We start from the raw sequence: 17,868 nt of genomic DNA on the forward strand, positions 1-17,868 counted from the left end.
AGCTATGTATTTGATGTATTTCTATGGAGAAATACATCAAGTGTAGATTATAAAAATTCAGTTTTATGGGATTAATGAAAAGACCATTCAGTCAAGTGAGTAGACTCTTTATCTAGCTCATTCTTTAATCTATTTAACTTTATGTGGTTTGGTTTATGGGGACTCTGGGTAAGGAGCATACTCCAAACTCTTGGTATTATCCTCCTGATAGTCATAATAATAGCCTCCTTAGTGCTCTCTGTTCTCTAAAATGTTTTAAATGTTTGCATGCAGCCATCTTTAGAACGTGAAGTAGTCTCTCTTCAAGTGGAATGACAAAAGCTGAAAGAAATGTGCGACCATGAGGACATTGTACCCTATGAATGACATGCTGGGACCGGAAACCCAAAATGATGGTAACTGAGAGTGGTGCTAAGGCCCTAAGTTTTGGTTACACTCTCACCTAAGTGAGAACCTGGCCAAAAAGGGGGAATTTTTTTTTTTTTTTGAGATGGAGTCTGGCTCTGTTGCCCAGGCTGGAGTGCAATGGCGCGATCTCGGCTCAATGCAAGCTCCGCCTCCCGGGTTCATGCCATTTTCCTGCCTCAGCCTCCCAAGTAGCTGGGACTACAGGCGCCTGCCACCTCGCCCAGTTAATTTTTTGTATTTTTAGTAGACACCGAGTTTCGCCGTGTTAGCCAGGATGGTCTCGATCTCCTGACCTCGTGATCTGCCCACCTCGGCCTCCCAAAGTGCTGGAGATTACAGGCGTGAGCCACTGCGCCCAGCCCAAAAGGGGGAATTTTTTTAAACAAAATTATGAGAGGCCATTATTTTGCACTGAGCTCATGCACTGGGCCCCAACAAACGAAACCAAACTAAAATGAAGTCACTCGTGCTAAATGTGACATAATCAAACTAAGGCTTTAAAGAAACATAGATCCTAGAACAGATCAGGTTTTGTTTTTGTCCTGTAAACAGGATGTTCCAGCATAGGGAGGTACCTTCTACTCAGTCTTTATTCTTTCCTTGAAAAATCCACTGCTCTTCTGTTTCCCAGTGGGTTTCAAAACCATATAAGTACATTTACAATAGTGATAGTAGTTGTCAATTAATGAGGTTTTGGTCAATCTCTCAAAATTGAGAAAATGACCAAAAGCGGGGAATTGTTAAAGCAAACTAAATGTGGACTTAGAAGGACTCTGTATTTCTATGTTTGAGTCCTTGTGGATGAACTGTAACCTAGCTTAATACTCAGACAAAATTGAAAACCTAACTTTGTAGTATACGCCTGTAGCAATAGCTGAGTGTTGGCCAATCCCAGTGACCATACTTCAACCACTCATAGACTGCTGAATGTTCAAACTCCATTCAAATAAGGCAAACTCTGAGCTGTAACCAATCTCACTGTTTCAGTACCTCACTTCTGATTCCTGTACGTCACTTTACCTTTTTTGTCTATAAATTCATTCTGACCATGAGGCACCCCTGGAGTCTCTGTGAATCTGCTGTGATTCTGGGGGCTGCCCAATTCGCAAATCGTTCATTGCTCAAACTCTTTTAAATTTAATTCTGCTGAAGTTTTTCTTTTATCATAATTTAAACCTTTTTTTCAGTGGTATGCATATATGAATAAGTGTGTGTGTATGTGTGTGTGTGTGTGTGTGTGTGTTAGATACAGAGGGAGAGACATTTGTGTGTATTTGTAGTTAGATACATTATTTGTAAAATTTAATAAAGAAGAAAACCAGAACTGGTCATTACTTTTTATTATCTGTACCTTCTCATCCCAGGATTTGTTTAGGGCACAGAGACTGCATTGTTAAGTAGTATCTGATTCACAGCCTACCATTTTAGTTTTCCTTGGATCCCAGAGATCAAGACACCAGCTCATACCTGCTACTAGACCTGAATCTTCCAGAGAGAGTTTAGAAAACTCTAGGCCTTTGAGATGTTCTGAGAAAGAAGAGTTCCTTGTCAAATAAATTAGAGAAATGCTGCATATTCCCTGCCAGTCTTTGAGAATCACAGATACCAATTGGTATATTCAAGGCTCTGATATGTCCTGTGATAAAGAATCTTATTTCACTTTAACACAGTATTTTCCAAATTTAAGTGAAGTCTTCCTTTAATTTTATTTTGAAAAATAATACACAGTAAAATTAGCTTTTTTTGGTGTATAGTTCCATAAAATTGCACACATACATAGATTCATGTAATCATCACCACAGTCAAGATACAGAACAGTTTCATCCCACCCCAAAACTCCCTGTGCTATCCCTTTATGGTCAGCACCCCTCCCTGTCCACCTCTGGCAACTATGAATCTGTTTTCCACCACAGTAGTTTTCTTTTTTTCCAATAATGTCATATTTTGGACATATAGATGGAATCATATACCATGTAGCCTTTGTAACTGTCTTTTTTCACTCAGGGAATGCCTCTGGGACATATCTGTGTTATATGTATGAATAGTTAGGTCTTTTTTGTTGCTGCGTCATATTCCATAGTGTGAATATACCAAAATTTGCTTATCCTGTTGAAGGATATTTCTAGGCTTTGGTGAGTATGAATAGAGCTGCTAGAAACATTCACGTACAGGTGTTTGTGTGAACTTAAATTTTCACTTTTTTGAGGAATGGGATTGCTGGGCTGTATGGTAAGTGTATGTAAACAAACAATTTTTTACTTGTTTTAACCTATTAAGACGGTAGTCCCCAACCTTTTTGGTACCAGGGACTGGTTTTGTGGAAGACAGTTTTTCCATGGACGGTGGAGGGTGATGGGGAATGGTCTCAGGATGAAGCTGTTCCACCCCAGATCATCAGGCATTGGATTCCCATAAGGAGCATGCAACCTACATCCCTTGCATGTGCAGTTCACAATAGGGTTCACAGTCCTGTGAGAATCTAATGCCACGCCGATGCAACAGGAGGTGGAGCTCAGGTGGTAATGTTCCCTTGCCCACGACTCACCTCCTGCTGTGCAGCCCTGTTCCTAATAGGCCACGGGGACCGGTACCAGTCCACGGCCCAGGGGTTGGGGACCCCTGTGTTAAGATCCCACATCACCAGGGTTTCATAGAACATGCTATTAACATCCTACAGACCTAGTCTTTCATGGAACCCACTTTGGGAAGGCCTTGTGTGCTGCCACTTAACGCACTTGGAAAGTCCAATCCACCTCAAATCCATCTCACGTACCCAAAGCTTGCTGAGGTTCGGCCACAACTCCCACCACACTCCCCTTTGTTGAGTGCCTACTGCCAGACATTGGTATCATTATCTCATTTAATTGAACTCACACCACAATCTACGATTTTACAGCTGAGGAAACTGAGGCCCAGAGAGGCTAAATGAGTAGCCTAAGTTTCCATAGCTGGTAAGTAGCTAAGATTTGAACCCTGGTATCTTATCTCCAAGATCAATGCTTCCTCTCCTATCCTATTTACCTGCCTTTTTCTTCCTTTCCTTCTTTAAACATTTATTATTATTATTATTATTTTAAGTTTTATTTCAGGTTCAGGGGTATGTGTGCAGGTTTGTTACACAGGTAAGCTTGTGTTACAGAGGTTTGTTGTGCAGATTATTTTGTCACCTAGGTACTAAGCCTAGTACTCAAAATTTATTTTTTCTGATCCTCTCCCTCCTCCCACCCTCCACCCTCTGATAGGCCCCAGTGGGTGTTGTTCCCCTCTATGTGTCCATGTGTTCTCCTCATTTAGCTCCCACTTATAAGTGAGAATGTGCGGTATTGAGTTTTCTGTACCTGTGTTAGTTTGCTGAGGATAATGGCCGCCAGCTCCATCCGTGTTCCCGTAAAAGACATGATCTGATTCTTTTTCATGGCTGCATCGTATCTTTGAACATTTTTATCTGGGTTTGTGGTTGGTTGTAGACCAGCGCCAACAAATGACAAACCCAACTGCTGTCACTTCCCATTTCTGTGCTCATGGCAGACATCATTAACTGAATTTCATCTTCTCTTTTTCACTCAACCCTGATGCAACCTTCTCCAGACAACTGTTGGTTGGTCAGAGTTAGCACTTGAGCTAATTACCATTCACTGTTTTGTCCTTGTATTAGTTATCTATAGCTATATAACAAACTACCTCAAAACACAGTGGCTTAAAAATAGTAAAAATCACTTATGATCACTCACGATTTCTATGTGTCAGGAATTCAGACAGCCGAGCAGAATGGCCATCCCTGTTCCACCATGCCTGGGGTCATGTTCACTAGAAGACTTGAAGGCAGGGCTGAAGTCCTCTGAAGGCTTGTCCACTCTCTTGTCTGGTGGCTGATTCTGACTGTTGGCTGAGGGCTAGCTGGGGCTGTTGTCTGAACACCCATATGTGTTTTCTCCATGTGACTTGGGCTTCCTTGTCATATGACACCTTGGTTCCAAAAGCTGGCATCTCAGGAGAGTGAGAGGCAAGTGGAAGTAACAAAGCATTACTTCCACCACATTCTATTTTTTAGAAGTGAGTCACTAAGTCTGGCTCATTTTCAAAGGGCAGTAATTAGATTATACTTTAAAAAATGTATATATTACATATACTCTCTATATATACACTATATATATATATAATGTGAACATATTTTCATTATTCAGAGTAAATTTTTATGTATAGTGCATTAACAAGGTCTCTTTCAGAAAGTGACAGATACTCAAAAAGGGAATTTATTGGTTTACTTAACTGAGAAGTTCAAGGTGATCAATTTGTCATGACTGGATCCAGGGCCTCAAGGAGTGTTCTTAGGGTACAGTCTCTCGGTCTCGGTCTCTGTATTAGTCTGTTCTTGCACTGCTATAAAGAAATACCTAAGACTGTGTAATTTGTGAAGAAAAGAGGTTTAATTGGCTCATGGTTCTGCAGACTGTACAGGAAGCATAGCAGCTTCTGCTTCTGAGGAGACCTCAGGAAGCTTCCAATCGTGGTGGAAGGCAAAGGGGGAGGAGTCATCTCACATGGCAGGAGCAGGAGCAAGAGAAAGAGGTGGGGGAGGTGCTGCACACTTTTAAACAGCCAGATCTTATAATAACTCACTCGCTATCACAAGAACAGCACCAAGGGGATGGTGTTAAACCATTCATGAGAAATCCACCTCCATGATCCAACCACCTCCCACCAGGCCCCACCTCCAACATTGGGTACTGCAGTTTGACATGAGATTTGGTGGGGAACACAGATCCAAACCATATCAGTTTTCCTCTATATTTTAGCCCTACTTCCTTCTCTGTTGGCTTTATTCTCGGGGAAGCTCTACCTGGGAGATGGTCCGGATGGACACGCCAGCTCCCAAGTTTACCTACCAGGTTAACAAGCCCAGAGGGCCACGTCTCCTCTTTTTCCATAGCTCCAGGAAAGCACCAAGATTGGCACTGATTAGCCTGCATTGGGCCACACACTCACCCCTGAGCCAATCCCTGTGACAGGGAATCCAGACCCAGCCAGCTGGCGTGAACTAGGTTGGGGGAATTTGTTCCTCAAAAGGATGAGACCGGCTTTGTTCTCAGAAGAAGGCTGCTAGACAAAAACAAAAGATGTTCCCTGTGCACAGTGACACGCTTTTGACTCAGGGCTTTCTCCGCTCCCTGCTCCCCTGAGCCTGTCCTGGCTTCGCACTCCTTACTCTCACAGTCATGTTCCTGCTCAACCGCAGACACTCTGAGTCTCTGCCCCAGGAGGACAACTAAAGGGCAAACACACCCTATCTAGTGTAAGGTCTAGCTCTTGACTGCCGATACTTTGATTTACTTCCATAACTCCCTGAATTCCTGACTCCTAGTCTGGTGAGAATTTGAGGGATTCAGATCGTTTTGGTTTTGGAGTTAATTTTCTGCACTCCTTACCTGTCTCTCATAGTCAGGAAATGAGTACTCCTTGACCTGCGACCTTGACTTTGAGCCTCTTGACTTCTTAGTCCCTGGTGTTTACATACCTGTTAACTTTTACTTTCCTTGAATCCTGTCTCTTGGTTTTTTTCCTCTGCCTGTTACCACCCATTCTGGCCCTTGCTGTCGTCTGCTGTGCAGTTGTCACTGGAGGACTGATTTCCATGCCTTGTGTCCACATCTTGAATTAATAGTATCTCTTGGCCCAAATGATTTCCTAACACACATTCCCTGATGAGTATTCTGGGTCATACCTTCTGCACTAACAGGACTCCCTCTGTCCCTTTCTCTTTTGGAGGACAAGCTGAGGTACAAAGGAATAAGCCTTGAATTCAGAACCAGCATCGCTGGGTTTGGCATTATGTGACTTTAAGCAAGGCTTTTTAATCTCTCTGAGCCCGTTTTCTTATTTGTAAAATGGAGTGAATGACATCTACTTCACAGGATTGCCCTGAAGATTAAACAGGAGAATGCAGGCATTGCAAGATAATAATTCTAAAATACTAATATGTGTGTGTATGTATTTAAAATGAATGTATTTTGTCCCCTTCTAAGCATCTCCCTTTATTCAGTTTTGTCCCCTCAAGCAGGCAAGCCATTCTGTGCTTATTGACGCAGGGAAGAAAATGGCAAATGGGAAAAAACAAAATAAGGATCTTCCTGGCTTTGATTTTCTTTCTTTCTTTTCTTTTCTTTCTTTTTTTTTCTTTTTTTTTCTTGAGATGGGGTCTCAGTCTGTCGCCCAGGCTGGAGTGCAGGTGTGTGATCACAGCTCACTGCAGCCCTGACCTCCCAGGCTCAAGCGATCCTCCCATCTCAGCCTCCCAAGTAGCTATGACTACAGGCACATGCTGCTATGCTTGGCTATTTAAATTTTTTTTTTTTTTTGTACAGATGGGATCTTGCTATGTTACTGAGGCTTGTCTTAAACTCCTGAGCTCAAGTGATCCTCTGCCTCAGCCTCTCAAAGTGCTGGGATTACAGGTATGAGCCACGGCACCTGGCCCTGGCTTGATTTTCAAAAGCTTTAAGTCCTCAGGGGACTATTGAGGGCACCTGCACGTGGCCAAAATAAGTGAGGGCAAGGGGGTTGAAGAGAGAGAGTCTCCCTCAGACTAGCAAAGATTCCACTGCTCTGGGCAGAGAAAGTGGGTAGGTAGCAGGGGGAAGGAGGAAAGAGGAGGTGTGATGAAAGCAGATATACAGCCAGCCCCAGAGAGAGGGGCCCTGTGCCCTGCTTTCTGGGCAGAGCCCTGGGGAGCAGAAAGGACATGGCTGGGTAGTAAGCCGGTAGATTCTGGGTTCCCGGTGTGGCCCAGAAAGGGTGCTGGGCTGGAGGTGAGGGACATGTCGGTGGTGATGAGTGAGGACTGGTGCCTATGGGACAGACAAGGTGATGAAATTGTCTGACAATTTCAACAGACAACTGCATGGATAGACAACAGCAAGGACCAGAATGCACCACTCTCCCTCCCATGATTCTCCATAAACACCCAGAACCTTCAGGAGGCATTTCCTGAAAGTGGGAAGAAGATTTCAAATTAGCTGAGGTTATGTATTTGCCACTCTGGTCGGATAGGGGCTAAAAATGAAATTGAAATGTTATATTTTGTGTACGACTGTGCAGTAGATTGAGAACAATAACCAGCACCTGTAGAAAGCATGTAGCCTGTATCCATAGGTGGGTACCACAATATGTTTACTGAGTCTGAATCCAGATGTTGTTGAGCCTTTGAATATGTCCAATGTCTTGCTTGATGTGTGAGGCCTGATAGAGTCACTCCCTATATCGGTGGTTTTCAAGTGTGGTCCCTGGACCAGCAGCATCAGCATCAGAGGGCACTTGTTAGAAATGCACATTCTCAGGCCTTGTCCTGGAGTGACTGAATTGGAAAGTCTCTCAGGTCTTTCTGATGCATACTAGAGTTTGAGAACCTCCCTTCTACATCACTTCTGTTTTCTCTTCTTACACTCTCAGTTTCTCAGACTTATTCTTAGATTTAAATAGCCAGCTTACTGATTGACACTTGACCAGCTTTAGCTTTGGGCCAGCCACACATTTTAAGCTTTTACTATGAAGACAGGAGAGAGCTTCTGATTTTACCCAGAGCTTTTGGCATAGCTATCCCAGTTTCATTGAGGATCTAGTTTCTGGAAGGAAAACAGTAAGATTGGGGGAAGACCCTTTAGTAAATGAGAAGGAATTGCAGGCAAACATGATCTTAAAAACCTTTACCAAATCTTCATGGAGCCGGTGAACTTCACAGGGAATGATTTTGTAGCCAGGCCAGCTGCTAGGGAAATTTATGGCTGAAACATTTCCCTGTTTCTGGGTCAGGAAGTGATAGCACACAGATGGAATTTACAATGGGAGCGTGAATGGAGTCTACGTTAGCCGGTGGCCCCTCCAAGGCTGCAGAGCAAAGGCCCTTTTCACTGGCTCTATTCACATATAATGAGTGCTCCCCAGGCTCTCGGAAGAACGTGGCTGCTGGCTGGCCCCTTTTTCTTTTTCCTCGACTGCTTTCACTTTTCAGAGGGCTGCCCTGTTGCGGTCCACTTGGGATTGGTGTGAGCCTTGATTTGGCAGGAGAAAGGAAGAAGTACACGGTGGCCTACAAAATTGAATTGCTCTGCCTCCCTGGCCCCTTTCCTTGAATAATAGGCCTTTGTGCTTTGAAATGCAGGGAAGTCCCAGTTTCTCAGGCTTTAAAAAAACTCAGACCTTCCTCCAACCTCCTCTCCCGCCTTCAGATGCTTAGCAGGGAGTAGTTAAGGGGGCAGAACAATTATTAAATCAAGTATTTCTTTAATATTAGAAATTGCTTGGATAGTTGATTTCTAAACAATATATGTGATGCATTCCTTCAGATGGACAAAAATATTGGCTTAACTTAAAAATTCAGCTTAAAAAATTATATGAGATTGCTATATTAATTTTTTTTGTTTTTGAGATGGAGTCTCACTCTGTCACCAGGCTGGAGTGCAGTGGTGCGATCTCAGCTCACTGCAACCTCCGCCTCCTGGGTTCAAGCCATTCTCCTGCCTCAGCTTCCCGAGTAGCTGGGACTGCAAGGTGTGTGCCACCACGCCCAGCTAATTTTTTTGTATTTTTAGTAGAGACGGGGTTTCACCATGTTGGCCAGGATGGTCTCAATCTCCTGACCTCGGGATCCACCTGCCTCGGCCTCCCAAAGTGCTGGGATTACAGGTGTGAGCCACTGCGCCCGGCCTATTAATTTTTTTTTTAAACCAAGAAGGCTGAGTGTGGTGGCTCACACCTGTAGTCCCAGCACTTTGGGAGGCCAAGGCAGGTGGTTCTCTTGAGGCCAGGAGTTCAAGACCAGCCTGGACAACATGGTGAAACCCGGTCTCCACTGAAAATACAAAGATTAGCCAGGTGTGGTGGTGTGTGCCTGTTATCCCAGCAACTTGGATGGCTGAGGCATAAGAACCTCTTGAATCCAAGAGGCGGAGGTTGCAATGAGCTGAGATCGTGCCACTGCACTCCAGCCTGGGTGACAGAGGGACACTCTGTCTCAAAAAAAAAAATAAATAAAATAAAATTTTAAAATATTCAACAAAACCAAGCACTGTTTGACTCTAGGCTGTGATCCACTTTCATGAAGTATTTGACAGAGCAAAATTACATTGCCAAAGAGGAATTCAGCCTTTGTGGTCTATTGAGATGGGTTTTTATAATAAATATAGTTTAAGTAATTCATCTCTGTTTTCCCTTTCCTAATTTTATGCTGCAGTTTCTTTTAAAGGTGTGCGTTAATAACATTGCATTCTTTTTTTAATCTTGAAAGCAAATTTTGTAGAAAAATCATTATCATCATTTAGGCCCTCACATTTTCAATGGTTTAAGGATATTTTGTACATCTTTAATTTTTATTTCACTGTAAAAGATATGATTTCACTACATGTATTTGAATTTTGTACAGTGTGGCAGAAGATGGAAAACATTCTTCCATCAAGGACTACTATTGAACTCTTTGGCTGAGTTACTCAAGGTCTTGCTTTAGAACTATAAACTTCACATAAGAGGTTATTGTCTCACATCCCCAGCAGCCATTACCCTTCCTTTCGTTTCAAGCCCAGATTTGTGTTTTCTCCTTGTCTCAGTCCACGTGCTCTCTGTGAGGTTCCACTCACAGCTCCAGGACTGGAAGACATGACCCTCACCTGGCCAATCAAATGATCAAATCCTCTTCCCAGGATGGGGAAGGGAGGCTACAGTGATTGGTTTAAGAAGGGGGTTGTGGTCCAGCCATAGCCTGTGAAATGCAGTGGGACTTTTCTGGGATTGGTGGGAGAGAGGCAGGGGCCCTCTTTCTACCCAGGCTTCAATCTGGGAAAAGGTTGGGTGGGAGGTGCAGCAGCCCAGTTGAAAGCCTTAAGCTGCTGGCAGAGGTTGGGAGCCTTGGAAGAGCCTGGGGCTGAATGAAGCCAACCCAGCAGAAGATAGACTGGAGAGGTGGAAACATAGTCCCGATGATGTCATTTGAACCCTGGTGTGAGGCCAGCTCTACCAGACCAGCCTGAACAGTATAGTTTTTTGAGCCAATAAATCTTCATAGTGCTTATGCCAGTTTAGTTGGGTTTCCTGTTACTTTCAGTGGAAGAGACTTTTTGATAACACTGGTCATGCCAAGGCTGGTCTGGAGTTCAAATGTGCTAGGAATTTGCCAAGATGAGGCTCCAGGCACTGAGAATGAAGCTGAAGTCTGGTTATCAGAACCCGGGCTCCAGTGCCAGGTCCCCTCCCTGGCCTCTGCCCAGAGGAGTGTCCCTATGCTGGTTTCTGTAGAGGGGCGCTGAAGCCACCTACAGCCTTACTTTCCCAGGTCAAGTCTGTTCTGAGAACTGGGAGCAGGACTGGACTTGGAAGGGGGATCACAGCCCTCCAGCACTGGGGAGAGGAGGGCAGGGTGGAGAGAGGAGGGCAGGGTGGGTAAAGGAGGGCAGGCTGGACACATATTGTGAGGGGGCTATAGTAAGACAAAAAACCCACCCAGTATTACATCTCTTTCATTGCAGGGACTTTTCCCTGCTCTGTTTCTCAGTGTGCGCATGAGAGCAGGGAATGTGTCTACTTTGGGTCTCTGTCCCGAACATTCTTTTCTTCTTCTTCCCCTTCTCCTTCCTTCTTTATTCTTTCTTCTTCCTCCCGTCTCCTATCTCCCGTCTCCCTTCTGTCTTCTTTCTTCTTTATTCTTCGAGACAGGGTCTCCCTTTGTTGCCCAGGCTGGTCTCGAACTCCCAGGCTCAAGTGATACTCTCACCTTGGCTTCCCAAAGTGTTGGAATTACAGGCATGAGCCACCACACCTGCCCTGGAACCCTGTTGTGGTCTGCCTAACTTCCACAACTGGATTAGACATCTCTCAGTATTCTCCTACATGCCTTTACTTAATGATCATCACATTTCTTGTCCCATATTTTTATTCATTCATTCAATAGCTATTTATCAAGTACTATTCCAGGCACTGGTGGTACAGCAGTGAACAAGACAGACAAAAGTTCTGCCCTGAAGGAGTTATGCTCTAATAGGCAGAAATAGACAATAAACAAAATAAATTATAAGCTATTTTCTTTTTCTTTTTAGACGGAGTCTCACTCTGTCATCTAGCCTGGAGTGCAGTGGCACGATCTCGGCTCACTGCAACCTCTGCCTCCCGGGTTCAAGCGATTCTCCCACCTCAACCTCCCAAGTAGCTGGGACTGCAGGCGCATGCCACCACACCTGGCTAATTTTTGTATTTTAGTAGAGATGGGGTTTTGCCCTATTGGCCAGGCTGGTCTTGAACTCCTGATCTCAGGTGATCTGTCCATCTCGGCCTCCCAGAATGCTGGAATTACAGGCGTGAGCCACCACGCTGGCCAATTATGAGCTATTTTCTTTTTTTTTTTTTTTTTAGACATAGAGTCTTGCTCTGTCACCCAGGCTGGAGTGCAGTGGCACAATCTTGGCTCACTGCAACTTCTGCCTCCCAGGTTCAAGCAATTCTCCTGCCTCAGTCTCTTGAGTACCTGGGATTACAGGTGTGGCTAATTTTTTGTATTTTTTAGTAGAGATGGAGTTTCGCTATGTTGGCCAGGCTGGTCTTGAACTCCTGACCTCAAGTCATCTGCCTGTCTCAGCCTCCCAAAGTGCTGGGATTACAGGTGTGGGCCACCATGCCCGGCCAATTATGAGCTACTTTCAAAGTAGATAAACGTAAAGGGGAAAAACAGAGAGGATAGGAACTAACAGGGAAAGGGCTTGTAATTTTTAATGGACTTGGAAGTGAAGACTTCATTAAGTGGCATTTAAGCAAGACTTGAAGAAGCTGAGTGAATGTGCCATGTGGGTATCTAGGGAGAGAGAAAGCTTTCCAGGTGAATGCAACAGCAAGTGCAAAGGCTCTTAGGTGGGGGCTTAGTGTTTGAGCAAGGAAGCCAATTTGGGAGGAGTGGAGTAAGCACTTGGGAGAGGAGTGTGGCTGGGGACATGGGTAGATTGCAGATCACCCCCAGCCTTGTAGATGGGGAGCAATGGAGGCTTTTCAGGAGAGGAGGAGCATGACATTTGTTTTTTGTTTTGTTTATTTATTCTTAGAGACAAAGTCTCGCTCTGTCACCCAGGCTGTAGTGCAGTGGCACAAACATAGCTCACTGTAACCTTGAACTCCCGGGCTCAAGTGATCCTCCTGCCTCAGTCTCCTTAATAGCTAGGACTGCATGTGGGCACCACCACACCTGGCTAATTTTTTTAATTTTAATTTTTTGAAGAGACAGGGTCTCGCTATGTTGCCCAGGCTGGTCTCCAACTTCCGGCCTCCAGCATTCCCCCCAACTCAGCCTCCCAAAAGGCTGGGATTACAGGTGTGAATCACTGTGCCCAGCTTTGTCTATTTTAAAAGAACCTTTGGCTACTCAGTTGAGGATGGACTGTTAAATAACCTCTCTCCCATGCTCATCAGTTTATTTCATAACAGCAGAGACTCTAATTGTGTCGTTCATGACTGCTTCCAGTGACCTACCCAATGTCTGGCTCTTTGAGCTTGTTGAATGAACAAAAGAAGGCCTGAGCATGTGGCTAGACACAGAGATATTCGCTGTTCATTGCATGACACATGTCAAAAATTGAATCTCGGCCAGGTGTAGTGCCTCATGCCTGTAATCCCAGCACTTTGGGTGGCCAAGGTGGGCAGATCACTTGAGGTCAGGAGTTTGAGACCAGCCTGGCCAACATGGTGAAACTCTGTCTCTACTAAAAATACAAAAAAATTAGCCGGGCATGGTGGCGGGTGCCTGTAGTCCCAGCTACCTGGGAGGCTGAGGTGGGAGAACCACTTGAACCCAGGAGGCGGAGGTTACACTGAGCCAAGATTGCACCATTGCACTCCAGCCTGGGCGACAGAGCAAGACTCCGTCTCAAAAAGCAACAACAATAACAACAACAAAAAACAACGTAAACAAAAATTGAATCTCAGCTAATTGTCAGTTTTTCAGAGTAATGAAAGAAAACTGTGGTTCCTGTGGCCCACATGCACAGACGATTGTGCAGATTAGATATAAAAATTATAACATTTGCTAAACTTTCAGTTACTAGTCCAGCTGAACTCTATGCATTGGTAAGTGGATGCATTAGCACTCATGTAAATTATTTTAGAAATAGTAGAGTGTTACAGTTACTCTCTGTTCAATCCTATCAGCAGAGATTTGACACAGAAAATATTTCTAGTATTACAGCAGGGTAGGTAATGGCAATGCATGAGTGCTCCCTGACCCTACCCCCACCTCCTCCAACCCCAGCATCATTAATTTTAGGAAACCCTTTATAGCAGAGGAAGACAACCTGTGGTCTGCAGGCCAAACGCAGCCTGTGGCCTGTTTTCATACAGCCTGTAAGTTCTAAGAAGGGCTTTTACATATTTGAATAGTTGAAAAAAAGTCAAAGGAAGAATAACATTTTGTGACATGTGAAAATGATACAGAATTCAGATTTTAGTGTCTATAAATACAGTTTTATTTGGGTACAGCCACACCCATTCATTGGCTATATTGATGGCTGCTTTTGTACTGCAACTGCAGAGCTGAGTGGTTGCGACAGACTTGATGGCTTGTAAAGCTCAAAATATTTACTAGCTGGCTCTTTGCAGAAAAAGTTGGCTGACCTCTATTTTACAGTAATGCCAAAGTTTCCTTCCCAAGTTGTCCTGAATAGTTTGTATTTTATGAGTGTGCACTTTTTCCTGAAGTACATTACCTTGCACTTTACGTGTATTGAAACTTACCAGCCTCTTTTCTGCATATTCCTGCCTCTTCACAATTATCTTCCTAGAGTTTATTACAATTAGCTATTAACCATCTGGAAATTCAGGTGTCCTTTTTAAACCTGGAAGTGTTGCTGTATGTATCTTTTTTTTTTTTGAGCTGGAGTCTTGCTCTGTCGCCCAGGCTGGAGTGCAGTGGCGCAACCTGGGCTCACTGCAGCCTCCACCTCCTGGGTTCAAGAGATTCTCCCACCTCAGCCTTCTGAGTAGCTGGGATTACAGGCACCCACCACCACACCCAGCTAATTTTTGTATTTTTGGTAGAGATGGGGTTTCACCGTCTTGGCCAGGTTGGTCTTGAACTCCTGACTTCAAGTGATCCGCCCACCTCAGCCTCCCAAAGTACTGGGATTACAGGTGTGACCCACAGCACCTGGCCGACTTTATATATTATTCAGGAATCTTTAGATTGCAGGTAACAAAACCTCATTCACGTGGCTTAAAGAGTCAAGGGAATTATCACCTTCTATAATTGAAAAGTTAGGTTTAGGACTAGTTTCAGGTGAGGTTTGAGTTGACCTCTCAAATAATGTCCCTAAAGACCTAGTTTGATCCTTCTTTCTGCTCAGCAGTCAGCTGGTTTTCACTCTCTAGCCCTGCATGATGATTCCAGGTTCTTTTCTTGAGGTACCAACTGGTTATAGCAGTTCCAGACCTTATAACCTTATATCACACCTTAGTGAAGAGGGGAATGTCTCTTTCACTAGCTCATGCAGAAGCACCTCTTCCCAGAAGCACTGACAAACATCTCTTGGAGTGCCATTGGCCCTGATCGGGTTGCAGGCTCACACCTAAGCCAGTCTCTGTGGTCAAAGATGGGATACACTGATTAGCTTATGGTAACCAAGATCCACCTCTGCAGCTAGAGGTGGGTTATTCCTACCCAAACTGTGTGGCTGAAGACAACAGACAGGGATACTGTTGGCAGGAGAAGAGAGGAGTGGATGCTAGGAAAAGCACCAATAAGCGTCCACTAGATTGGACATTCTACCTTTGTGCTTATACACAGCTCTGACCTTGGGGCCACTCCAATATATACCCATGTTCATCCTGGGAAGTGTCTGTTTATTTCTACCTGTTCTTTGTGATGAAAAGGAAACCTGGTCCTGACTTGGCTCTGCTACCGATTAGCTTAATGAGCTCAGAGAAGTAACTTACTTTTCTCATCCTCGATTTTCTTTTCTGTATAACAAGAAAGGGATCAAACATGCTATGGTGAGTATTAATTCCACCAGTATGTTAGGTGAGACTCAATGAGTAGATGTCAGGGTCCTCTCTAGGATGTTCTTAATGACTGTAACACCTTGTGCCCAGTACTTATTAGATGCTCAGCAAATATTTATTGCATGAATAAGTGAATGATCATGTTGGTGGACTAGCAGTTCCTTGTGGTTTTATCTCTTTTTTTTTGAGACAGGGTCTCACTCTGTCACCCAGGCCGGAGTGCAGTGGTGATCATGGCTCCCTGCAGCCTCGACCTCCCATGTTCAAGCAATCCTCCCACCACAGCCTTCTGAGTAGCTGGGACTACAGGTGTGTGCCCTCACATCTGTCTAATTTTCAAATTTTTGTAGAGATGGGGTCTCACTATGTTGCCAGGCTGGTCTTGAATGCCTGGGCTCAAGTGATCCTCCTGCCTTGGCCTCCCAAAGTGTTGGGATTACAGCCCTGAGCCACCACACCTGGCTGGCCTGTGGCTTTATCTTGATTCCTTTCAAATTTAGGTGAATGACATTGGTCCTAATTTCCTGGATTCTCTCTGAAAGCGCAGGGTTGGAGGCTACTCTCTAAAGCAGTGTAATGTTAAGGAGGTGTCCTGGGTGTGGCAATCAAACTGAGCAGGAAGGGGTATTATTGTCAAGGTTAACTAAAGTGCATAGAGGAAAGGAGGAAAGAGGGTAGTGAAGGTGACAGGGAAATAGGGATCAGAGGCTACTTCAGTATTAACTGTTGCCTAAGGAGACACTCCAAAAGTTAGTAGCTTAATACAACACTCTATTGTTCCTCTTAGTTCTGTCATTTGACTAGGCAGTTCTGCTGGTCTCACCCAAGGTCCCTCATGGGGTGCTCAGCCAGGATACTAGGAGGGCTGGGTCTCACCCCACATGGTTTCTCATCATTCAGTTGTCTTGCCTGGTCTTACACAGCAAGTGGGTCCCCAAAAGGAGCATCCTGAGGGGACAAGCCTGAATGTGGAAGCACTTATCTAGCCTCTGTTTGAACCACACTTGCTAATGTTCCATTGGCCGAAGCAAAGTCATATGGCCAAGCCCAGAATCAGTGTGGGAGAGAACCACATATGAGGATGTGAATATCAGGATGCATAGTTCACTGGGAAGCATCCAGAGAGGCTCAGGGATCCTGGTTTCTAAACCCATTGAAAGAGTGGGGCAAGGGTGTACATGATCGATGGGCTGCGGGGTTGGGATGGGGTGGAGGAGAGGCCAGGTCAAGAATGTTGACCACATTCCTGTTGACTAGCTCCATCCCTTGGTAGAGCCAAGGAATCACTGAGGAGACTATAATTCCCTATCATTTCCATCAGCCTCTGCTTCCTTTTATAGAAATACTTGGTGTCATTGCAGTCTGATATAAGGTGCTGTGCAAACATGGCTTCAGCATAAGTCCCCAAGCTGAATATCCAACTAGACTGCTGCCTTTAAGTTCCACCTATATACACATTTTGGAATTACCACTGACCCTGTAAACAAGAGGAAATGAGATCTAGTGAATCACATGGGCCCTCAGTGATAATTGCTACCTTTGTTAAATGTTCATAAAAATATCTGGCAGGCCCTCTTCTCTGAACTGCAGTTCTCCTTCTAGCTCTTTATTGTCCTTGGCCTTGGGAGTCATTTCAGTGCCCTTCTGATTATTTTGTTTTTCAAAGTGAAAACTTCACACTGTTTTTCTTGGCTTTATAAATGTTATATGCTTTTTTAAAACATCCAAACAATACAGACCAATATAAAGAAGAGTGTAAAATCCTCTTGAAAGTTCACCACCCAGAGGGGTACCACTGTTGATGTGTTCATGAACATCCTTCAGTTGTCCCTCAGTGAACATATGTGCACACATGCAACAAATGGGATGGTGCTGTGGCTTGTTTTTTTGAGACAGAGTCTAGCTCTGTCGACCAAACTAGAGTGCAGTGGCATGATCTCAGCTCACTGTAACTTATGCCTCCCGGGTTCAAGTGATTCTCCTGCCTCAGGCTCCCAAGTAGCTGGGATTACAGGCATGCACCACCACATCCAGCTAATTTTTGTATTTTTAGTAAAGACAGAGTTTCACTATATTGGTCAGGCTTGTCTCGAACTCCTGAACCTAAGTGATCCGCCCGCTTTGGCCTCCCAAAGTGCTGGGATTACAGGTGTGAGCCACCACGCCCAACCTGTGGCCTAACTTTTTAAACCCCATTTTATGAATGTGCAAATTTGTTCAATCCCACATTTATGGATACATGGGTTGTTTCTTACTTTTGCAATTCTGATTAAGTAATTTTTGATTCTCTGATTTTAAATATGCCCCTGAGGTTTTCCTTTCTCTGTCTGGAATCTATTCCTATTTTGCCAAAGATGCCATCTGTGTAGGCTTTCTTTTCTTTTTTCTTTTTTTTTTTTTTGTCTCAGCAGCTTTCTTTCATCATGGACATACATTTTGTTTAGG

General features: G+C 44.3%; 1 protein-coding gene across 1 annotated transcript in view; it reads left to right on the plus strand.

Moving 5' to 3' along the window:
- SRGAP3 (SLIT-ROBO Rho GTPase activating protein 3) overlaps nt 1–17,868 on the plus strand; it is a 383,768-nt gene that overhangs the window by 38,120 nt on the left and 327,780 nt on the right. The gene's annotated exons all lie outside the window — the stretch shown is intronic.

The sequence above is a fragment of the Pongo pygmaeus genome, chromosome 2 (assembly GCF_028885625.2).
Source record: "Pongo pygmaeus isolate AG05252 chromosome 2, NHGRI_mPonPyg2-v2.0_pri, whole genome shotgun sequence".
NCBI classification, from domain to species: Eukaryota; Metazoa; Chordata; class Mammalia; order Primates; family Hominidae; genus Pongo; species Pongo pygmaeus.